General features: G+C 47.4%; 1 protein-coding gene across 4 annotated transcripts in view; it reads right to left on the reverse strand.

The window, feature by feature from the left end:
• Positions 1-24,755, reverse strand: part of Tmcc3 (transmembrane and coiled-coil domain family 3) — a 306,403-nt gene that overhangs the window by 276,349 nt on the left and 5,299 nt on the right. For 2 of the 4 annotated variants that reach the window (XM_075954041.1, XM_075954039.1), the window contains exon 2: positions 11,558-11,651. The exons of the other annotated variants lie outside the window; for them this stretch is intronic. The gene's annotated coding sequence lies outside the window, so the exon portion shown is untranslated. The remainder of the gene's footprint in view (positions 1-11,557; positions 11,652-24,755) is intronic. 4 annotated transcript variants of the gene reach the window in all.

Raw genomic sequence — 24,755 nt, forward strand, 5'->3', positions numbered from 1 at the left:
CCCTGCATAGAGGAGTTCTCGGTCGATGTTTATCCATAGGGTACACCCTCTTTGCTCTCCAAGCTGCTCACATCCAACACTGACGACGGCGATATTCAGTTTGGGATTTAGAAATCAAATCTTAGTGGAGTTTATTCTGAGTGTCTCCATCAGCAGGTTTCCAAAGTTTCAGAACCCTGTGGTAGAACCTTTCCGCCATGACAGGCCCACTAACCTCAGAGGACACGGCTACAGAGCTGTGACCGTTCTGAAAAGGACGTCTCTGCTGAGGGTCACTACAGAGAATCTTCTCCTCCTTTGACACCTCCGTTCCAATGGGAGACCGAACAAGCATATTCCCATGAAGAAGTGCTGCTGCCTCGTGCATTGAGCACGGTCTGCAGGGCCTGCTCTGGTTTAAGCAAGCTTTCTCCAAGGTCCCACGTGACCAGAGCCCAAGGCAGCCGCTCCTGCCTGGGAAGGAGCCATCCAGTACCTTTCTGGCAGGCCCGCGTAGCACAGAACAACATGCTAGTTTATTTAACGTGACATTTAAAGGGCAAGGGAAAAGATGGGTGATGGAATGGTCAGTACAAATACTGGGCATGAATAAGCCTGGTTGTCTTCGCAGTTGGAGATTTGCCTTTTGCTCCTGGTTGCGGTGGTAAGGTCTTTGGCACTTTGGATGTTACTTCCCCACCCATTCCCTAGGACCTTTCTTTAGCCTATGTTCTGTACTTCATTTCTTCTCAAGAGTGTCCTGCCAGCTTTTGAGGGATGGGGAACAAAGCTATGAAGGAGACACATAAGAAACTCGGTTGCAATAAGAGAAATACAGATGAAGGCCACACTAAGGCTCCATGCTAGGGAGCCAGGACTAATTCTAGATAACATATTCTGGGGGCCACTTGGGGGTTAATAGGTCTTCTTATGTGTTATAAGTAGGAATGCACAATGATGTGACTTCCTTGGAGGGTAACTTGAGGAAAATTTATTACATTGGTTATAGACTAGATAGGTGCTGTCATTGATCTAAGGAACAGGGAGGGCTAAAGCGCCGAGTCACACCTATAATTCCAGCACCATAGAAGCTGAAGCAGGGGGATTGCTGCAAGTTCCAGGCCAGCCTGGTCCATTCAGAGAGTTACAGACTATGGTAGTCTGAAAGAAACTGGTCCCCAAAGAGAGCGGCCCTATTAAGACGGGCGGTATGGCCTTGTTGGAGGAAGTGTGTCACTGTGGGGGTGGGCTTTGAGAATTACACTCAGAGTGACAGTCCGGTGACTTCCTGTTGCTTCTGAGTCCAGATGTAGCACTCTCGGATCCAGCTCCACGTCTGCCTGTGCGCTACCATGCTCCCCGCCATGATGATAATGGACTGAACCTCTGAAACTAGCCACCCCAATTAAATGTTTTCATTATAAGACATGCCATGGTCCTGGTGTCTCCTTACAGCAATAGAAACCCTAACTAAGACACAGGCCAGTCAAGGCTACATAAAGTAATTCTGTTTCAAATGGTAATAATAGTAACAATACTAATATTAGGGACCAGAGACTGCTCAGTTGGTTAAATGCTTCCAGGGCAAGCACAAGGACCTGAGTTTAGTCCCCAAAATCATGGAAGAGAGAAAGCCAGAGTGGCAGCAAGAGCTTGGAACCCCAAGAGCTGGAGAGGCAGAGACAGGCAGGCAGACAGGTGAATCCCTGGGGCTAGCCAGCCTAGCCTCCTTGCTAAGTTCCAAGCCAGTGGAAGACCCTACCACATATATTAAACAGGAAGGGCAAGGGAGGGTAACATCTAGAGCTGGCCTCCACGCTCATACGCACTTGAATCTAAGCATACACACACAAACATGCGTGTGAACGCACACGCAGAGACACACAGGCAAACTAACCACCATAAATAATATACAGGGGAGGATATGCATAGATTCTATGTAAATATACCACGTACATAGGGAGCATTCATAGGACATCTGGAACCAGTTCCACATTTACTGTTGAATGATGGGACAACATCCACTTTATCCCGATGGCAATGAACAGTTCACATATTTAAGACCCCTATTCCCAAGGCTTGTGGCGAGCGGGATTCAAACCAGCACATCCTCATTCCATGGGCTTTGTCTAGCTAATTATGGCCATCCCTTCCACTCCTCGACAGAAGGCTATTCTGCCAGCACCATTCCAAATATTTACTCTCCCAGGAGCGGGGAGGCTGTACTCCCATTGCTTCCTCAATCAACCTTAGAGTGCCTGGCGTGCCATCCCTCGGTAATTAGAAGCTACCTACATTAAAATCTGCTCAGCGAATCATCTGTTCATTCATGAAACAGCTCGGGCTTCCTTGGCAGCTCCCGTCTGTCCTCAGGGTACAACAAATGCTAAGCAGTCGGCAGCCCGTGTTACCGTCCCTTTGGTGAGCCTGGCTGGGACACAAATACTTTAAGGGTACGGACCTGCCCCTCTGGCTTCCTCAGAATTGAGTGGTAGTCTGGCATTCCCTGCTGCTGCTCGCTAGTCCCAAAGACATGTTTTCCCAAGGAGCCCTGTGAAACATTCTCCAATTACGGTCTCTTGAGCTTCCATTCTGCCGTTGGAGAGAGTGTCGACCCAGGGGGACATGTAGCCGAGTATGAAGCTACATGAATCCCTGCCCCGGCTGTATTTGTCTCAGCGAGTTCATAGGCATTATATATTTTTTCCTTTTCCTTTTACACAGGGTTTCATGTAGCCCAGGCTGTCTTGAATTCATCTTGAACGTCAGATCCTCCTGCCTCTACCTCCCAAGTGGGAGAATTACAGGCACTATGCTTGGTTTATGGGGATTGAGAACAGGGCTTCCTGAGGCTGAGCTACCGACTCACCCTCCCCACCCCTGTCCAGACACGCGCACAAGTGTGTTGGTTTCCTAATTGGTTTAAGGTCCTTGCTCACTCCGTATCCATTCTCATTACTCGGTAACTGGAGACAGCCACCTCTGAGGGTTGTTTTTTTTTTTATAGCGTTCCACTCCCATTTTATTTTCCTAAAATGTCACTTGGCCAGCCAAGGACATTTCCCCCTAGAGTCCTTGAAGACTGTTTGAAATAACTATCACGGTCAGCTGAACACTAGATGAAAAATAGTGTTATACGTCAAATTAATATTTCAGGAAAGAAAATGTACAAACCCCCACGGGCATATCCACGGCAGGGTGGGTGGGGTGTGGGGTATTTCAACATTAGCAACAAAATCACAGAATGACAACTAGGAGACCAGAGCCGCATAAGGCCCTCAGATGGGCCCTGGAGTCAGAGGGGAGAGAAGGAACCACACAGCGGTGACAGGTGTCTCCTTTGTCAGTGGGGCAGACAGGAAGGACACCAGGGAGCAAGAGGGGCGACATCTGTAAACCGGATTCGTTTTGTGAGGGGGCTGCTGGGTGATAAGAAACCACTGCTGAAGCCTTTACGAAAACCTAAGTTGTAGAAGAAAAATGATGGTCCAGTCGGTCGGTGGTGGCGCGCAGGCCTTTAGTCCCAGCGCCAGGGAAGCAGAGGTAGCTGGATCTCTGAGTTCAAGGCCTGCCTGGTCTACAGATTGAGCCCTAAGTCAGCCAAGATACGCTGAGAAACCCTGTCTCAGAAACAAAAACAAAAACAGAAGGGAAAAAGGAGGAGGAGGAAGAAGGATGATTGATCCAAGATCCTGCAGCTTGGCCGAAGCAGACAATAAGGTGAATGTAGGCTATTGTCCAACGTTTTAGAGTATATGAGCCATAGAGGACACAAAAGAGTGTCAGGGTTCCTTAAATGTCGTTTTGCCAGAGACTGTTCTGGAATGTGGCAATGGCTTGAGTAAGAACAGCTCCCATTGGCCCATACAGTCATCAGGGAGTGGAATTATTTGAAAAGATTATAACGAATAGGAGGCAAGTGTGTCACTGGGGGTGGGCTTTGAGGTTTCAAAAGCTCTTGCTGGGCCCAGTAGGTCTCTCAGTTCCTGCTCCCTACACACCGGGATGTAGCACCGCGTCTGCCTGTGCGCCACCATGCTCCCTGCGGTGATGATAATGGACCTGACCTCGGAAACTATAAGCCAGCCTCAATTAAATGTCTCCTTTTATGCAAGAGTTGCTTTGGCCATGGTGTCTCTTCACAGCAATAAAACCATAACTAAAACAAATGCTTTTGCTTAAAAGGAAAAAGATGCCAATACATTATTAGTTCTACTCCTGGAGGTTCTGATTCATTAGATGTGACTGGGGGTCCCCAATCTTGGTTCTAAAAGCCTTCCAGCTGTTCTTTACTGACACAAAATAAGAGGTAAGAAATGGTGGAGGATTTCTGTTTAATCTTTTCATTTTGGTATTTTGGGTTCCATGCTGTTCTGTGAACATGCACTACAGCCGCCGTCAGAAAAGGTTATTTATAAAAAATTACAACTGGACTTGTTAGGAGAAAGAGTCCTAGGTGACAATAATGACTACCATTGATAGAGAGCTTCCGGACGACGCTATTTAGTCCCAACAATGGCTCCGTGACGCAGGTATCAGCACTTCAGCCTTGCCTCAGGCGGAGTAGGCCAGCTGGCCTGGCCAGAAACTAGGGTGACCGTCACTCAAAAGCTCACGCTTCATGCCTGGTCTCCTTTGTTCTGGTGACAGAGATGAGGATAGCGCTTCCTCTGGCCGTCTGTGGGTTGCCTCCCACCGGGGCCTGTGGGACATTTTCTCCTTGGCTTTCCCATCATCCTAACGTTCCTTCCAGAGACTTCTCAGCCACCTGTGTGTTGGGAAGGAGTCTGTCGCTGTGCAGGGTAGAGAAGGAAGAAGAAATTGGGCAGGCCAGGACATCTCCTGGCTACTAAAGCCCGCGGTAAGCAATCCTTTGAAAACATCCTTAATGGGTTTTTCTACTGAAGAGTACAACGTTCTGAGGGGCCTGTGCCATTGTACTTCACAGGTATGAAGCCTGCAGGAGACAGCAGACGGCTCCTATGACCACTTCCCCCCCTTACAGGGGTGACATTATCTAGTGACTATGGGGCTTCCGGAAAGAAAAAGAAAAAGTCCCACAAGAAAATACGGTCTTTCAAAATCGAAATATGGTTTGTGGGTTTTAGCAGGGAAACCCACTCTTTTCATGGTGAATTTGTCAGTCAAACACAGCATGGTCAGTAAAATCCAAACTGCAGGTAACAATGGTGGGGGGGGGTAGGAAGTCCAGTATGATGCACGGAACATGTGCATCCTAAATATCATTTGCTATTTATCTGAAAATCGGATTTAACGAGGTATCCTGTGTTCTTATTGGCTAAATATGACAGTCCTGTTTCATGGGGAATGTGGCTTTATTTTCTCTTGGGAGATTACCTTCTGCTTTGTGCTAGCAGTTTGGTGATGTGAAGGTGCAGAAGCCAGAAGGTTCTTCCCAGCCCATCTCTTTGTGTCAAACCCCTGAAGGGCCATGTTATTTATTCCGGTGCACAGGAGTACACATATCCTGCATGTGTGCATCCACACCCCACCTTCAATCACACACACACACACACACACACACTCACAGAGAGAGACACAAACACAGACATGCAGATGGAGGGACTTTTAGCATCTCCCCCAAACAACCCTTTACTTTGTTCTGATTTCCATAGCTTTCCAAAACCATAATTTTTCCCTTCTGGTCAGTTCCTGACGACACTAGAAGAAACCTATAAAAGCAGCATGGCTCGTATACTGAGCCGCATGACCGGGCTCCCATCAGAGGCGGCTGCCAATGAGCCTTTATTGCTCGTCTTCCGGTCCATTTGAATTTTTCTTTGCTTGCCGCTGCACAGAGCTGCCCATCCGAATAGAAAGAGGACAGAAGTTGTCCCGGGGTCAGATAATGAACGCAGCCCAGTGAGGAGGGACAGGGAAACGCTGTGCCTCCCAAGCTAGCGCCTTCTAATTAAATGACTTGCAGAGAAGAGGGAGGAAAAGGAAACATTTTCAGCATTCTGAAGCAACGGGCTGGCACGGTGCCTGAAGGATTAATTCCTACCTCCCAGGCTACTTGAACTAGCAGTCAGTCACACTGCCTAACTTTATCTATAGAGCAGAAGAAGCAACACCTGCTTCAGAGGGATGCTGGGGTAAGCAGGCGAATGTATAAAAGGTACATCCGGCACGCAGTGTAAACTATTATGACATGTCACCTTCCCGGCTCCGTGGTAGCCTCTCCATGCATATCCCAGTCAGTCGTCAAGACCAACCTGTGGGGTAGGTGGGCATGAGGAAGCTGAGGTGAAGACACCTTAGGAGACCACATGGCTGGGATGCAGCAAAGCCAAGGTGCAGATTGTATTCACAGGATAAAAAACCACCATCCGCTCAGTGACTCAGGGTGAAGAGGATTAAAGAAGGCGATTCACACACAGATGTGCCTAGTGGCAGCTCTGGAGAGGAGAGACAGCCTTTCTGCTGCAGCCTCTGATTTCATGGCGGGACTGGGGGGGAGGGGCAGCATCAAGACGGGTTGAGAGTGTTTCGCTGGTGGTAAGGATGGGGCCCTTGTTGAGTTTCGAACCTCACACCGACATCCACCAGCCAGATGAGGACCTTAGTCTCTTGTGTTCCAAGAAAATCCCCCAGGAGATGTAAAGCCCCAATCATGGTCTTCTTGACTCTCCAATCTTTGTTTTCTCTCTCTCCATATATATATATATATGTGTGTGTGTGTGTGTGTGTGTGTGTGTGTGTGTGTGTGTGTATGGTTTATGCACGCACCACAGACCGTTCCGTCTCTTTGACAGCACTTAGAGATGAATGATTCCCAAACTTAGATCTTAGACGACTCCTTTCCCTCAAAACCTGCCACCAGCATCCCCAGACTTAACAGATCCCGAACCTGTTCCATCTTCAGGACCCCTGGCTCCACATGCAGCAGCCCCTTCTTCTGAGTGGGCCAATCCAAAGTCATGGGACCACCCTTCCCTCCTCTTCCCCGCCTCTCCTGATAAACAGCCTGTCTGCTCACCGTATTGGTTTTGCCTTCCAAATACATTCCGACTGCAGCTACCTCCCACGGCCTCCTTCTGTCATCTGGACCCCTGCAGCGGATTCCTGGTGTCCCCACTTCCAGCTGGGCCCTCTGTCACAGCCTACCCTTCACACAGCAGTCAGGGGACATCTATGAAAACAACGAAAATGGCATCCGTCTTCTGTTCTGACTCCACCAGAGCCTTTCATCCCAGAGAGGAATGTGAGTCTCACAACGACCTGGAATACCCAGCCCCTCCCCAGCCGGGCCTGGGCTCTCACTTCTTATCTCCCAGCCACACTTGGGCCAGCCCCTGGCCTCCATTGTCAGGCCTTTTGTATGCACGTGCCCACATCGAGGCTCTTGACTTGCTCTTCTCTGTACGGCGGTCATGTGATGTCCCTCATGACTCGGAACCTGGGGTCCTTAGCCACCCACCATGCTACCCTCAGCTGAGCATCCCCTCTTCTAAAACCTACCTCGTTTTATTTCACAGCACTTCTTGCTGATCAGAACTTGCGATCTATTCATTTGCTTGCTCGCTGTCTCCGTCTAGGGAGGGCTATACGGACAGAGATTCTGGCTGTCTTATTGACTGCTATATCCTCCATGTCTAGAAACCATATACACAGTGATGCTCAACAAAGGCATGGAGGTATAGAGGGGAAGTAGAAATAAGTGTCCAGTGAATGTGTGAAAAGAATATTCTAGAAATGCATATGCTAGCTGAACAGAACTCTGTGCTGTTGACTGCTTCTGCTTCCATAGCATAAAACCAGCATGTCCTATACTCCTCACCGCCCTAAGCATGACATCTACGATGGCCCCAAGCAGATTGTTGCTGGCTGGCTATAGGTTTGAGCTTTGTATGTCTGCTCGGCTTCATTTGGAAAAGTCACGTGTAAGTCTGTCTCCCTGTGTGTCCTGGCTCCCAGTGAGCTGCTGATAGAAAGTGTGTCTGGGGACATCATGTCTAAGCCTCTAAACCAGCCAGTGAGTGATGAAAATCTTGTTGTTCAAGTGGAGAAGCTACAAGTCTCTTCACCCTGATGCCCACTCTAAATGAGTTCAAAAGGCCAGCTGCAATGCTCCCGGCACGTATTGTTCTCTCTTGTCGAGTGTGCTTGCAGGCACATGCTGAGACAAGAAGACCTTCAAATTGGATACACCGGGAAGCAAGCTTTCAAAGCCCTGCCGAACACCTTCCACTGCGTGTAAACAATCATTGTGAGGGGGGGGGTGGTTACAGCCAGATCCTTTAGAACATCAATTAGGGACCTTCAGACCACACCAAGGCCAGTCAGCCCTCTGCATCAGATTCAACCAGCTGAAAATTTAACCAGCTACACATTGAAAATACTGAAGAAGAAAAGAAAATCATGTTGATGCAAAACACATAATGAGTTTTCAAAAATATTCCCTAAATGAGGACTAGGGAGCTAGCTCAGTTAGTTGGTAATGGGCCTGCCATGTAATTGTAAGAACATGAGTTTCATTCCCGGCACTCACATAAAAAGTTGGGCATGGTAGCACACACTTGTAATCCCGACACTGAGGAGGTAAAGGCTGAGGAAAATCCCTGAAGCTCACAGCTGCCAGCCTGGCCTAATCAGCAATCAGCAAGTCTCAGGTCCCAGTGAGAGATCGTCTCTCAAAACACAGGTTGACGTGTCCTCAGCAATACCCTAGGTTTACCGTTGGCCTCCAACATACACACAGGAACATATATGCACACCTGCGCTCGCTCGCTCTCTCTCTCTCTCTCTCTCTCTCTCTCTCTCTCTCTCTCTCACACACACACACACACACACATACAGTCCCCTCTCTTTCTCTCTCTCTCTCACACACACACTCTCTTGCACTCTCTCTCACACACACATGATCATATGTACACACAAAAATTATGCCCTAATACAACTGTTTGTACAGTGTCTGTCATACACTTGACATTTCACTATAAATCATCTAGAAGCAGGTAAACTATCTGAGAGGCTGGCTGTGGCGATTTATGACTGTAATCCCAACTTTCTTGAAGCATAAATTCAAGGCCAGCATGGGCTACATAGTGAAACCATTTCTTGAGGAAAAAATAGACTGGGGATTTAGCTCAGTGATGGCAAGTCTGCCTAGCATACACAGGGCCCAGGTTTGGATCCTAAACATCAATAAATAATAAATAAACATGATGCATAGGACCACAATGCTTTATGTGAAGGGTCTTGCATGCCAGTGGGCTCTGGTATTTATTTTAATCTCTTTCCTGCTGCTGTGACAGGATATCCTGACAAGAGGAAGTTAAGGAGAGGTTTGCTGTGGCTCACAGTTCGGGGAACAGTCCCCCGTGGTGGGGAAGTCAAGGCAGCCGGAAGCGGCTGGTCGCATTGACTTCCAGCATTAGGGAGAAGAGAGTGCTCATGCTTAGCTCACTGTCTCCCTTTCATGTACTCAAAGGCCCTAGCCCAGGGAATGGCGACACCCGCAGTGGGCAGGCCTTTCCCACTTTATTTAATCAAGTCAAGATAGTACCCTACAGGCATAACGAGAGAGAGGCCTGTCTTTCAGGTGATTCAGTATCTAATCAAGGTGGTTAATTGATACCGACTATTACACCAGCCACAATGAGGTTCTGGAGCCACCCCCCACTCCCCATAAATACTGAGGGACAGCTGTGATCAGCCTCGTTGCATAGAATTCCCTTCTCCATTAATAAGCCTATTAGAACAAAGCCTTGCTGATTCAGTTGGGAGGCACTGTCTGATCCTCTGGTGTCTGCAGGATCTCCTAAAATCAAAGTGAAGCTTCTATACCCCTGGAATGAATGTTGGACATTCATCCCAAATGACAGAAACCAGGACAGATGATATAGCTGCATACAAAGGAAGCAGGTACATACAAATGACACAGATACATGCAAAGAAAACAGATACATACAAATGACACAGATACATACAAATGATACAGGTATATATAAAGGAAGCAGGACAGGCAGAAGATGCAAGTACAGACAAGTGATACAGGTTATACAAAGGGTACAGGTACATACAAGTGATACATACTAAGAAATCAGGTACATACAAGTGACACAGGTACATACAAACGATATGGGTATAAACAAACAAAGCAGGTACATAAAGTGGTCCAGGTACATACAAAGGAAGCAGGACAGACAGAGAGAAGAGGTACAAAGAATGCAAACCAAATGATGAACTAGGGCTCTTCTCTAGCATACCATTAGCAAAACTGTCACCAGGCCGGAGTCCCTCCAAGGTGTCCAAGTCCCAGAATGTATACAAGACCCACATACAGGATACAGTTCCCAGTGGCAGTGCTTAGCTCTCCTTTCTGACACCCAGATCAGAAGTCGTATCTTTAGTGTTCTGGAATATTCTATCAGCATTCAGTTTCTACTTTGCCTTAAATATGTATTTGCATGTGCATCTCCCCCTTTCTTTCTCATCCACTTTACATTACTTATGCACATACAGCTAAAATACATGTTAATTTTGTAGGTGTGGTATGAGTGTGTGTTGTGTGTGTGTGTTGTGTATGTGTGTGTGCATGTGTGTGTATGTGTTCCTGAGCAAACGTGTGGAGGCCAGAGCAAAATACTGAGTGTTTTTTAGCTACTCTTTCTCCTTTTTTCCCCTGAGGCTGGATCTCTCCCTGAACCCAAAGCTCACCAATTTGGTCAGGCTGGTGTCCCTGGTTCTGCTTGTCTCTCTCCCCCGATGCTAACATCACAAGAACTTGAGGCAATGCCAAGCTTTTAGATAGATAGTAGAGATTTGAACTCAGGTCTATAAGCTTGTACAGTGTTCTTACGCAGTGAACCATCTCCCAGTCCCAACTATAATTAAATTAGAACCAATCAACGATTAGAAGACACGTCCAGGACATAGATTTAAGCTATAAAAACAAACGGAAAATCCTATGCCTTAGACTTACCGGTATGTGGGCATGTTATGCCGGGAGGAAGAAAGAATGACTGAATTTAAAACAAGAGTCACGTAGATGGTTTAGAGAAGTTTTAATATTTAATACTTTCATCCTTTCTAAGACATAAAAATAACTACTATATATCTTTTTAAATCTACTGAGGGAGATTTAATTGAATTTTTAAAGTTTTCAGCTGTATGAGATTATCGCTATTTCTACTCTAGTGAGCATGCCCAGGCTTCCGTTAACATGGAAAGGAGCTATGTAATTGCTCTTGCCCCTTGCCCTCCCTGAAAGGGCCAAGCCACAATCCATGGCACTGCCTTGGCAGAGGGCAAGTGACTGAGAAATGTAGTTAACTGGCTGTCATTTTAAGGTCACACACCTCCTGAGTTCTCTCTCTCTCTCCCATAATGCCCTGCAAGCCTCTCTTACAAGTGGTAATTTTTTGATATATCGCTAATTTCTCATTTGCACACTCTTAAGAACCAGAGCCAGAATGATTTCTAAGGAACTTCTACGCTTTAACGCTGTGCCTTATGGTTTTCACTTTAAAGGTGTCGGAATCGGCTGAAAAAAAATGCTCTGTTAACTTCTTATAATGAGATATACAGCATTCGTGGAGCATTTACTACCTACCAGGAGGTGTGGCGAATGTCACTGTTCTCTGGACAGGCAAATCGGGATGTGGCCGAGTCACAGGCAGGAGAGATTGAGTCCTGGACGGGCAGTTCTGCAGACAGAAGATAGATCAGGGGTTGTCGGGGGCTAGAATAATAGAGGGTGGACGTATTATGGGCTCTATCAGCAGTTATCAAAGGTTATCAATTTGCTGTAATTCTGGTTTCATAACCCAAACAAAAACAACTCATTGAACTTTGCACTTTGAAGGATGAGTTGCAGAGCATGTAGGGGACCTCTCAATAAATCTGCAACAGACAAAAGATCCCTGGGTCACCCCTTTGCAGTCTCCAAGTCTGTCTGATGGGCATAGTGCCTTCAAGGATTGAATGAGCTACGGTGTGGAAGTGGGGGTTCAAGGGACCAGAGATCTGTTATGACTCACACAGCTTCTGAGAATCAGTCCATTGTGTGTGGGGAAGGCATGGTGGTACCTGGGACCAACGCAGAAGCAGAGGTTGGTTGGGTCAGAAACAGGACCAAGCTAAACTCCGCCTTCTCCTGAGAAACCCAGTCCTTCCGGTTAGGCTCCACCTCCTAAAGTAGTGATTCTCAACCTTCTTAACACTGTGACCCTTTAATATAGTTCCTCATGTTGTGGTGACCCCCCCCAATCATAAAATTAACTTCATAGCTGTCCTTTTTGCTACTGTTATGAATCATAACGTAAATAGATGGTGTGCAAGTTATCCCATAGGGAGGTGCTGCTTTTGAAGGCGATGGAGCCTTTAGGACAGTGTCTCTCAACCTGTGGGTCGCAACCCCTGGGGTGGGGTGCTGCTGAACGACCCCAGCACTCAGAAGGCAGAGGCGGCCTCTGGGAGACTGAGGCTGGCCAGCCTGGTCTAGAGTGGGTTCTAGGCCAACCGATGTTTCAGACAGCCAAAACACGTCTGGTCCCTCATATTTCAGTAAAAAATATTCAGCCTATATCCATGTGTTTGCTCTGTTTTACACCTGTCTACAACACTGCCATTTGCTACTATCGGGATAAAGTGCAGGTCTATAAAACAGAATCTTGATCTGGCCACTATCGATCTTTCCAGTTGGGCATCCAGGTCCTTCCCCACCCCCCACCTTTATAGTCTTCTTATGCCTCAGAAACAACCAGTTGAACGCATTTTCCTTCCCAGCCCATACACCAGGTGAAGCAGAGCTCAAAGACAACCCATTGGCACGAGAGAGGAGACGAGACTCCATTACAGCTTTTGAAGTCGTCTCTGTTAGGTTCTCCACGAGGCCCAGCTGCAACTCTGCCGTTCTATTTCCGCAGTCCAGTCCTTCCCTTGCTTCCGTTGGCTCAAGCTGTTGGGTGTTGTTTGTAACCAAAAGGGTTCCAACAAGCACACTGATGAACCGAGAGGAAAGGCATCAATTTGCATAAATGATTTGCATGAGGAGAAAGCAATGCTTCTTCTCTGGAAGAGGAAGGCAAGATTGGGGAGCGGTCCTTGCCTGAGGAATTGCATCTCAGTTCTGTAACAAGAACAGCTGCAGGCCGTGGACACCCTCTTTAATATCGACATTCTCTTGAAGATGCACGGCCCATGGGTGCCCAAGTGACAAATGCCACACAGCAGAACCTTCTCTCTCTCCTGTGAGGGATGAGGGATGTAATCCAGCTTTACCACACTTTTGGTCCAAAGGAACCCAAAACTACTCTGGCTTCGCAAGGGCTGGTTGGCTGGAGTTCATCAGAGGTACAGTTCTCAGGACAGCGCTCAGGACTGTCCCCAGGGAAATGGCAGCTTGGACAATGGAAATGTATATACTCTGATGGCTTGTTGGGCAAGGGGCCCAGGGCACTGGGAGAAATCACATTCCCTCGTAACCAGAGTGGACAGACCTGCTTGCAATCTGCCCTCTGAGGATTAGCAAAGATTACTCTGTCTTGGATGAAACGGGCAAGAACCTGAGACTTGACTGTGTAAGACAGACGCAACAGAAAGCGGCTATTACCAGGGGTGTGCCCCCACCCCGAGGCAAGGGCCAGGGAGACCTGAGAAAATCGGGTTTGCAGACTTGTATTTACTTGAAAAAGCGAAATGATGAAATAACCCAGAAATTTTTTTAAATGATTCACATGTGGGAATTTTATCTTTCAAAATCTTCTCTGTGGCTCAAAAGATATTATGAAATGTTATTCACTTGAAGAAACAGTCGGCAGGAAGATCGTTGGATTGTAAAGTGCTATCTGACCAGCTAGCCTAGCCTACTTGGCAAAGTTCCAAGTCAACGAGCGACCCTGTCTCAAAAAAAATGTGAAAGGGGCCTGGGGAATGACACCAGACGCTGTCCTCTGACTTGTATGCACACATAACACACACACATATATGCATATACACATACACCACAGACATATACACACACATATACACACACCACAGACACATACACCAGACACACACATACACATGAAACAGTTTATAATTTAGTATTTAAGATTCTTTATTTTAATTCAGAGCTAGGATGGGACAACAGAAAGCCAGGGTTCCAAGGCCACAAATCTGAACGTCACCTAACCACCCTAGGGGATCTCTGGGCAGGTAACCCAAGAGATCTTACTCTCATTGAGCCAATTTGGAAGGGAAGAAGATGGACATTTTCATAAGCTCACTTTCAGACCTTCCTGTTGACATGGATTGTTTGACCCAATTGTGGAATGACACATTTTCCACAGCCTGGTCAGGATTAAACCTGAAGACTCCAAAACAAATCAATCAATCACCCATGGAATGGATGTCAGTCACGGCCTAAGACAAGTTTCCTCTTTAAAGAAAGCTTGGAGCCGGGCAGTGGTGGCGCACGCCTTTAATCCGAGCACTCGGGAGGCAGAGGCAAGCGGATCTCTGTGAGTTCAAGGCCAGCCTGGTCTACAAGAGCTAGTTCCAGGACAGGAACCAAAAAGCTATGGAGAAACCCTGTCTCGAAAAATACAAAAAAAAAAGAAAGAAAAGAAAGAAAGAAAGCTTGGAATGAAATTATACCTGACACCTTTTCAGGATTCCCAAGTTCCTTTCCATTCTTATTAGTAATGACACATTGAGCTTTGAATTGAAGCTGACTAGCTATTAATATCATCTTTCTTTAAAACATCTCAACTATGTTTATTCCTATAACAGACTGGAGTCGCGACATACAAGACCACCAGTTCACTAGGAAATGATTTGGGAAATTAAAATGTTTTCCTAACACAAACTTTTGAGTAAGCTAAATCTAGAAACCAAACTTGATATACAATAAGAAGCATGCCCCAAGGCCTAAGAGCTAGATACTGTCATTGTCATACATGAAAATTGAAGCTGGGGGTGGGGGCATTGTTGTGGAATATTTGTACAGTGTGCGGAGATGTAATTGTGATTGGTGTAATAAAAAGCTGAATGGCCAATAGCTAGGCAGGTGGTATGGGAGGGATTTCCAGGGAGGGAAAGGTAGAACAGACGAATCTAGGCTCGCAAGAACTGTCAGGAAACACGGAAGACATTGTTCCACCTCAGTTCCGAGAGACTTTTCCCTTCTACTTTCCCTCACATGGATGGAAGAGAACCTGAGCCACACCTCTTGGGACTCCCTGTGAGATCATGGGATGAAGGGATCTGAATTTGGAGCCGAGGGCCAATGAGTATTTTGAGGATGTGTTTTATCTGTATCAAGTCCTTCTCGCTCTGGGTGAGGGATGGAATTGCCTTCTCTTTTTCCTAAGCCTAGGAAGGTTTTCACCAGACCACCTGGAGAGCTGTGGTTAAGTCTACTCCACTGGGAGCTGGAGGTGGGAGAGCATTGTCTGGGGAGCAGGAGGATACAACCAGCTCTGGCTGAAGTCAGTTCCACTGAGAAAGTGTAGAAAATTGGGAAGAGCTGGCATTTGGGCTTCGGAGACAAAGGGGCAAGCAGGGATGCTGTATGGAGGTCAGCTGGCCACTCTCGGGGCTGGCTGGGGCAAGGGTCAAAGGAGATCAAGACAAAGAAAGCCAAGATCCAAGCTAGGGGTGCACAGCTGAATCACCAAAGGCTGAGGACAGAACTGGAAGAGGCAACCTAGAATGAATGTTATCCACTTGAGTCAAAGGACCTGCAAAACAGGGACCTGCGGGACATCTCCAAAATTCCCTTGCGAGGACATGAGACAAAGAGTTAGCTTGTGCCGTCCTACAGACTCCAGGGGTGGCTAGCTTTAATCATGAGCGGAGTGGAGCTCATGAGGCTAGCAGATCAAATCTTAACTCGCCTGCCTCCTTTCTCTCTCATCTCTACCCCACTTTGCCCAGCAGTGGAGGACAAAAAGGGTGTCCACCAGGAAGAGGGAAAGATGAGCAGGGGGAAGGAGAAGCCAGGAACCTGTTGGTTGCTTCATACGTGGAGGAAGGAAGGTTATCTCCTCTAGCCCCCGAATGGGGCTTTAAGAGTTGATAGTTGCACAAAGCAAACTGCATTTTTCAGTTCAGTATAAAATGTGCTGACATCCATCTACAGCGCCCAGTGGCGAAATGCAAAAATCATCCCCAAGAGGGACACAGAACGAAGTGCCTGTTGAAAGCAAGGGCCTGGTAGATCAAGGAGGAAGGACGATAGACTATGAAGGAAGCAAGTCCACCTAACTTCATTGAAAAACTTTTAAAGTTAAGAGGAAGGAAAAGGGGCAGGTTTAAGGATTTCTCTTCTCACTTCCAAGCACGGTCGATGAGTAAGGATGCTGCCGTGACATCCCTAAACACTCTCACCATCTCAGGCAGGCCCAGGGCTAATGATGCTGAAAATTAGAGGCAGGCATAGATGCTGAAGATTGATGAATCGCAAACAGTCCAAACTGACAGTCCACCAGGGCTTTCAGGGAACAGGCTGGGAAAATGGCTCTTCTCTCCCTCAAGACCTGGAATGGAGAAACATCGGAGGTGGTGGGAACCTCCGGGGTTGTAACACTCAGAACTCACACAACTACCAACAAAACACCCTCAATTGTCATTTTGATGGGATCTTCCTGGGTGATTACCATCTCTAGTTTATACTGGTTCTGGACGCCCCAGCGTGCTGTCTGTGGTTAGGTATATGGGAATTCATGGGAAATAGGAGTGGGTGGCACTTACTTGTAGTGGAACCATTACAAGGATCCCAGTCGGTCCCAGAATCCCACACTTCTGCTACTTCCACCATCACTGATACTTTATTAGAAATTGCATTGAATCTGTGAGATGTTTTTTCCTTCCTGTTCACCATGGTATCCTCATAGAAACTGGGGAAGGATCCCGTTATTGTCTCACAGAACTTTGGCAAAATTCAGCCCCCATGGACTGATAGACCTTGGAGTTTGCTGCCTGTCAGCTAGAGATTGCCTTCAGCTCCTACCACATGGGGCTTTCCACTGCATGCATGCACACACACACGACATGGCAACTGGCTTCAGGCAAGCAAGGGACAGTCTCCTCATAGGAAGCATCTTCTAATCTTCCATGTTATGTTAGATGGAAGTGCACATGTTATCATGGTAGAAGCAAATCACAGGTCCTAGCCACACTGAAGGAGAGAGTGCCACACAAAGACATGAACACCAAAAGGGAGGGGTTGTTGAGAGCCATCTTAGAGTCTGTCTGCCTCCGTAATGAGCCCAAGAGCCTCACTGAATCAGCTAAGCCGAGTGGTACCCAGGGGAGGCAGGACGGCTCATGTCTATGAACAGCTAGACAGGGCTCATTAACTCAACCTTCATCATCCAAGTCCTTGCTGTTGCCAAGCTGCTTGGGGAAGCAAAGGTCATCTTATGATGAAAATATCACCAATATTACCAAATTAGTACCCACTCTGACAAACATTTCTCCTCTCGATGCTAGTGTGTACCTCACTGTGCCAGAGCAAATGTGTGCTAATTGTGTGAGCCTACAGTGTAAATACAATTAAACTGATTGCACAGACACTTCAAATGGAAATTGTTTGAATAACTAAGCTTGGGAGAGACTTTGGGGGAAACGGATGGAAGTCCGAAGTAATTCCGCTAAAGTGAGCCCCGTTTTGATTATGCTGGATTATTTGAGTATGACGCCTGATAATACATTTCTTTTGGAAAATTTCCAAAGAATTGCTCAGAGAAATAAATTTCATTCTCAGAGAATTACCGAGACAACTTAAATAAGCCTACCTTAGATGTAATAAGTTAAATAACATAGCTGCATTATCTTACTACCCTTTTATTGTTGGCTATAACCTCTCGTGAGTGGCATCCGGGTTTGAGTCCTAGCCACGCCCATTACTGGCTGTGTGATCTTGGGCAGGGTATTTCAATTTCCCATGAAGTTACCAATGAGAACAATGCCGCAGTGCACACTGCCCCTTCTAACCGAAACAGCAAGCCTGAGAAACCAGCATCAGGAACAGTGCCTGTGAGCGTGACTGATGGTTGAGGTCAGCAATTGAGGTATCCCACTCTTGCTGCTACAAGCTTTGATCCTTGGCATCCTAAACCAAGGTTGTCAAGTGTCTTAGGAGTGTTTCTGTTCCTGTGAAGAGACGCCATGACCTGAGCAACTCATAAAGAAAAACATTTCATTGTGGTGGCTCATTTACAGTTCAGAGGTTTAGTCCATTGTCGTCATGGCAGGGAGCAAGGCAGCATCAGGCAGACACGGTAGAGGAAAGGAGCTGAGAGTTCTTACATTTTGACTCCCAGGCAACAGAAAGAGGTCTCAACTACTGGGTGTGGCTTGAGCACGGACGAACCCGCAAAGCCCACCCCCACAGTGACACAGTTCCTCCAACAAGGCCACACTGACTCCCACAAAGCCACGCCTCCTCATAGCACCACTTCCTCTGGAGCCCATTTTCTTTCAAACTACTACACCAAGTTATCAGGAAAAACGTTAAGATACTTCAAGTTGGGGACAGCCCCTTTATCCGAACTGGTTTTGCAGGGGAAGCTACCTAACCTGAATCTACCCAAAATGGCCGCCCAGTGATATGCGGCACCATCATAATATACAATATACAAGAGCATGGAAGCAACTGTACCAAGGTCCGTCGCCCCATCTCTCTGGCAGCCCAGTGCCACACTCTCCCCTGCTCACTAGGGTGGAGGATGAGCATAAAACCCAACAGCGTCCGCAATCCCGCCCCCTCCTAACTAACCTTCTGCTGGCCTCCCATCCACCTGATGCCCCTCCAGGGCACTGTTCTAAGATTCCCAACGGTTCTCTTGAGCCCTTCGGAATCTAAACGAGGCAGGCAACTAAGTCATCATTGAGCCTTCTCCCAGAGACACTCTGAAGAGACGGAGGGACCGCAAGCAAGGCCCAGCGGTGGTTCTCCTTCATTTCCAAACACAGTGCCTTCTGCGTTTGGTGTGTTCGGTCACGATAAGCCGACGGCGCGTGACAGAATTCAGAGTCCGGGAAAGGGTCACTGCTGGGCAGATCAATGAAGCGAATGCAAACTGCGGAGCCCATGCCGCATGCTTACACCCAGGAACGCCATGGGAGGCTGAGCTGTTTGGGGGCCTGGAAAGACGCTCCAGCAGCTTGGAGTTCTGACCATGAAACCTGCTCCCCCCTTTAAATTGAACCAGAGAACACACGGGCTTGTAAGAGCTCGGGCTTGGGAAAGGAAATGCGCAGAATCCGTGCAGCAAGGCCTTGGGAGGGTGGCTGTGGGCAGAAGGGAGGGTTATCTCACAGCTGGTGCTGGGCGCCTGCTGATACGCTGACGTCACTGGGGAAAGTGGATTCAGCTTTGAGACGAAAGAAGTCGCTCAGTTACATGCCAGATGGTATTTAATGGTGAGACTTTGGGGAGGATTATCTCTTTAGCGAAGGTACCTGGACAAATTCAAAAGCCAGGCATCCTGTTTCCCTTCTCAGTAAGAAGAGAAAAGGGATTAGAGGCCACATACGGCCCTAGAAAAACAAACAGAAAAAAAAAGAAAGGGTTGTTATGCCGGTGTGATCAAAACTTTGGGCTTAGACATCATTCTTATAAGTAACGAGCTGAGAGGCCTCGCGGTCACTCAGTGAATCACTGCCTCAGGTCTGCCTTGTAGGAACATGATTCATGACAATAAGCCAACATCCTAACACATAACACAAATCCTCTTTGCCCACTTTGTGGGTGTCATGGCCACCCACAAGGGTTAGCTTTCGTTCTTTAAGCTTGTTGCTCAGAGATTCCAATGGAAAACCGCAGTATTTTTCCATAGCTATAGACAAAAACAAAGACATACAAGTTAATATTGCATGGCCTGATACCAGGAACCTGGGGTCTCAGCATGTGGGAGGCTGAGGCAGGAGACCCTAGAGTTCAAGGGTCTGAGCAGCGTGGTGAGAGCCTGTCTCAGAAGAATAGCCAGTGGGGCTTTGTGGCTCACCGGGAGAAGGTGCTTACTGCTCGGGCCTGATGACCCAAGTAGATGTGTGGAACCCACAGAAGGATGACAGGAAGGGACCTGCCCCAGAGAGTTAACCTCTGACCTCCATCATGTATGGTGGCAAGTGTGCACATATGCATACCACTAATAAAAAAGGCTAGGTCAGAAAAATATTAAATGACCAGAAGAAAATAAACTGCATTGAACTATATTTATCTTCAAGGAAGGATTTTTTTTTTTTTAAGCCTGGAAGTAAATATGGGGAAACAACAGAAAAGATCACTAGGAATCATTGAACAAAATCTAAAAACTTCCAGTTGTCAAGGGAGAAGATAGCATTGAAAGATAAGCGTGAGTTAGGGAAGAAAACTTCTGCAAATGGGGAGACAAGGTTTCGCCGGAGCAGCTGGAGCAGTGGATCAGCTGCACAAACTTGAGGATCTGAGTTCTAATCCCAAGCCCATGTAAAAAGGCCAGGCGTGGCCACAGCTGGGACCCTAGTATTGCGTATGGTGGGGCAGAGACAAGAGTGGACTGGGGCTTGCTGGCGACCAGCTCCGCTCCAGTGAGAGCAACGGAATAAGGCAGAGTGGTAGACCAGGTCGTGAAACGCCCTCCTCTGGCCTTCACCCCTGCACACGTATGTAAACACGTAACACACATGGTGGTGGTGGGGGTGGGGTATTCTTAAAAATCATCAACAGACTGAGAAAGCTGGGTAGAGGTGACATTTTTCATATCACATTCCCTCGCCAAGCTCTGAGGCAAAACCTTAGTCCAGCCAAGGACATGGCGCATTTTAGTGATGTTCTCGGCCAGCGGTGTCCGTGACTAGATCGAGCGACTTCATTTTCTCCACTTCAGCGTCTTCAGAATCCGGTGACAGTAGTGGCTGCCTTTTAAAACAATTATTATTTATTTTTGTCCCCGTTATTAGGGAAGCTAAGAACCAGGTATCCTAGAAGTTAATTGTCCACTTGTATAAAAAGAGAAAATTAGGATGTGTGCCAGAGTCCAAGTATTGGGTGATGGAGTCAGGGCAGTGTGCCCTACCGGCCCTACCACGTTCCTGCAGGAAACCATCCTTGGGAGAGCCGTAGCTCTTTTGAATTTAGCTCACGGAGTTACCAGGGAGCCCTGGGCATTCAAGGAGACCAGTTCGCTGCTCCTAAGCGTATATGAAACTCACTTGATGGCTCCATGGGGGTTACAGAACCTCGGCTGGAAAATAGCCCCCCCCCCCGAACCGGATCACACCAGAACCCAGATCTTGACTTTCCATCTCACTGAGAGACATCGAGGTCTGTGGCTTCCGAGCCACCTGGTCCACAATGATCTGTCAGAGCTCCTTGATCTGCCCAACGTGTAGACATTACTACATTGCCATGCCCAGCGTGTAGTTGCATGTTCCATCCATGTTCATTTCTGTCCCTACCCATAACCCCAGCCCCGGGCTCCACCTACTGCCAAACAGGCCACAGCCACCAAGTGTCATTCAATTATTCTTCCTCCTGAATTTGAAGCATCAAAGGTCAGCACCTTCTCCTTGGGACTCAGCACCGGAAGGAGGGGCTGTTCCTCCTTTCGGGCTCCCTGAGGACCGAACACATGGCAGGTGTGGGATGCAGGTGCCTAACCACTTTGATTTTATCCTAGAGGGAAGCTGGAGCACAAAGTAAGCTAGAGATTTCCCAGACACGTCCAGGAGAAATCTCACATTTTCTTCCTTCCTCTCAGTCCCTGACATGATTTCAGCCGCTCCCCTGGAAACCAGATAAAACTGCCAGTGATCAGGAACTCAGGCCTCTTGAGCCAGGACTGATTAGGAGGCTGGCTGGGGGGCAGACTTTCAAGTGGCCGCCGGTGACAATCTCAGGCTGCCTCTCCTGAATGACGATGATTTGAACGCAATGGTCTTTTCAATCTGAAACAATTGCTAGGCACCACGCGTACCCAGCTCTGGATGGAGGCGAGTGACGCACCGCCTCTGATTTATGTCCGTTCTTTGAGCAAAAACACTCCTTGCTAAGTGATGAGAACCTCTTGTATCTCCCTCTATTTTTAGCCTGCGAGTGACTGGTGAATCAGGTTGTAATCCGACAGGGGACTCAAAGACATATTAGAGTCAAATTAAATTATAGTGCCTCAGACATGACCCACATTTTTTGAAGAACAGGGCCAGAATATATTGTCCCTGTTTTGTTCCAATCCATATTCACCGGGACTAAACATTTTTTAAAGGATTCATTATGTATTGACAAGTTGAGTTATACTCTAGTAAGACTGAGTTTCCTCCAATTTTAATCTAGCCCCCTATGTCCAAGCAACTCCTTCTAAAAGTCATAGCTAGAAATTATTTCTCTTGAACATTATCATTATGCTCTGAGCTGCTGTCCTGGTAGAGGCAGTAGCCCTGTTCACGTACATATGGACACCTACACCATGGCAGCTGCTTCCTTAAGCCCTGGGCAGAGCCGTGAGAAGCAAAGGCAGATGTCATCTCCTGCCTGCGGAACCATTTAGTGAGGAAGCAAATGTTAACCAAATAGCGGGATAAGCAGCGGCTAGGTTCTTGGGTTAAAACTGCATTATCTGTCCATTTCTGTCTCTCTCCATCCATCCCTGTGCTTCTGACGGTGCCTGTCTAGCTTCTCTTCCTCCCAGAAGACTCCACGTAACGAAGGTGGTCACTTGCAGCCTCTGGCTATCACCGCGCTAAGGAATGACAACCCCAGAGGAATTCTTGTCTCTGGGGATCAAACAGTGTTCCAGGAGAGATACTGACAGGCCTGATTCAAACCACACACCCTTGCCTAGACTGAGCATGGAGACTGGGGAAGCAGTCATCCGATTGGCTGGTTCAGGTCACATGTTAATTTTAGGACGAAAAAGGGGAGACGTACCCTTGGGACCAAATGGCAACACAGAATTCTTACAGTATGAGGAAGGTGTTTTCCCCAGATAAAAGCACTAAGACTGGGGATACAGTTCAACAGGAGAACACTTGCCTAGCGTTCATGAAGCCTTGGACTTGATCCCCAACACTGGGGAGAAAAACCAAAACCAATAAAACGTGAAACCATTGCTAAAACATCATCAGCTGACAAGTTTATTTGACGCAAGACCAGAGACTTCGTCAGAATAGGTCAAGTAAAAGAAGAGATGAAATTGCACCCTAACTTGTGTTTTTCCTGCTCCCTCCGGCTCCTCTAGGGGCCATGGGCTTGAGACTTACAATACTACGATGCAGAGAGGCAATTTGTGAGCTCAGCCCTGCCCACACTGGCAAGTTTGGTTGTGTTTACTGCTGCTGTGACAAACACGGGCTGAAGTAACAGCTGAGAAGAAGGCTGGCTTGGGTTCCTCTGTGGTCAGCTCTGGACCTGAGAGGAGGCGGGGCACGACGGTTGTGGGGAGGAGACAGAGTGGGGGTTCTTAACATGGCAGCCAGAAAGTTGAGGAAGTGGAAGCCGTTGCTCCTGGCCTTTTCCCTTTTCTCCCACGTGGCAGTTATGGTTTCGTTAGCCCATTAGTTAACACCCTTAGTTAGCCCTCTCAGGAAACACTCTTACAGACACAGCCACAAGCGTGCACTACCAAGCCGCTAGGCACCTCTCAGCCTTGTCACCGAAGTGACAAACAATATTAACCATCATGGTGAGCTTTTGTCCCCCATCATTCTCAGTGTCCATGAGGGCTGGTGTAGGTAGGTCATCTTACCCTCCAAAGCAGCTTCCTTACTGATAGCATGGGAATAATAAAGCTACCACCGAGGATGCCTGCGAAGAGTAAATGTTACAATATAATGAACAAACACAATGCTGAGAGCTTTGAAGACAGATGGGTTATGGGTAAGTAGAGATCTCCCTGAGGTACCATGCTATATAGCAATCACAGAGCATAAGCTTCTAACTGCTGGGAAGAATGAATGATGTATGGGGAGAAAAAAAGAATGAACAAATGAGCAGGCAGATACTCTCCCCCCACCCCCCAGAACTGCTAAGCATAAAGTAATGAAGGTGGGGGCTCCTTTATAGGGAACAGATCAGGATGGCATCTCTGGGAAGGTATGACTGAATTCTGAAGGGTAGGAAAAACATTGCCACATTAATAGCAGGGTTAGGAAAGAACGGCGAGAGCAAAGGCCTGAGGCAGAAAAGGGATGTGCGTATTCAGGGAATAGAAGTAGAGATGTAGTCCCGGATGAGGAATGCAGATAGGAAACAGGTCGTAGAAAACCTTGCAAGATATTTGGATTCCACACGGAACGATTTAACTGGTTAAAATTCTTGCTGGGCGTGTGGTATGCACCAGGCAGGAAGTTGAGAAAGTTCAAGGGAGGGAATTATGGAATTCTTTAGGTTAGGGGGCTTGTCTCCGAAGGAGATCGTAAGACCATCAACCCGTGCTTATTATTTTCTTTTGTTTAGTGAGTTCAAGGTGGACCATCCTTGTTCAGTCATACATATTGCTCATATACGCTCCATCAAAATAAGCCTAAAAGCAGCAGGTCCCCCAATTATGCCCTGGGGGCTCTAAAATAGCCATACACTCTGCTGCATAGTAAGTTCAAGGGTAGCCTGAGTTCCGTGAGACCCCGTCTCATGTGTGTGCAAGCTATAGCAGTTGTCTAGGTGACGGACACCCGGGGGTCCTTTCTAAGGTGCTGATGGTGGAAATGGGAGGCAAGTAGATGAACTGAGCATCTGCTTCAGTGACCAGACTGGGATGACCCATGACCTGGGGATGGAGTTGTATATGAGGTAAAGAGGAAAAGGGAAGGGTCGAATTAAACCTTTGATTCTGGAGGAA

The sequence above is a fragment of the Microtus pennsylvanicus genome, chromosome 20, assembly GCF_037038515.1.
Source record: "Microtus pennsylvanicus isolate mMicPen1 chromosome 20, mMicPen1.hap1, whole genome shotgun sequence".
Classification (NCBI taxonomy): domain Eukaryota; kingdom Metazoa; phylum Chordata; class Mammalia; order Rodentia; family Cricetidae; genus Microtus; species Microtus pennsylvanicus.